Genomic DNA, 339 nt, shown 5'->3' with positions numbered 1-339 from the left:
ATATATATAATTCTCCTTCACTCTGGTATTAATAGCTGACAAGGCAGAGGCGAACAGCGTGGCGACAGCGGTTCTCCTGCCGTGCTGTTGAGGAGTTCGTACAGGTCAGAACCCGCGGAGAACCTGCTGGAGAGCGCCGAGAGCAGGTTCTGAGGACCCGGAGAGGACGAGCGAGAGGAGTGGGAGATGCTGGTCGAGCTGTTGGCCCAAGGAGGTCTCTCGGGGCGGTCCTGTGGAGGGAGAGAGGAAGACTTTCGTAAGAGAGTGGGGACTCTTGGCGGCGGATGTAGGTCTATGGTTGAATGACCTCTCTAATCTCTAATTTAATGGGTGGGGATG

The 339-nt window shown here is 55.5% G+C and overlaps 1 pseudogene; it reads right to left on the bottom strand.

Moving 5' to 3' along the window:
* Positions 1–8: 8 nt before the first annotated feature.
* The window catches only part of LOC119593393, a 4,231-nt pseudogene continuing 3,900 nt past the window's right edge, over positions 9–339 (bottom strand).

This window comes from Penaeus monodon, chromosome 32, assembly GCF_015228065.2.
Source record: "Penaeus monodon isolate SGIC_2016 chromosome 32, NSTDA_Pmon_1, whole genome shotgun sequence".
Lineage (NCBI taxonomy): Eukaryota > Metazoa > Arthropoda > Malacostraca > Decapoda > Penaeidae > Penaeus > Penaeus monodon.
The sequence above is the reverse complement of the archived record's forward strand: the minus strand, read 5'-3'. Positions and strand labels throughout refer to the sequence as shown.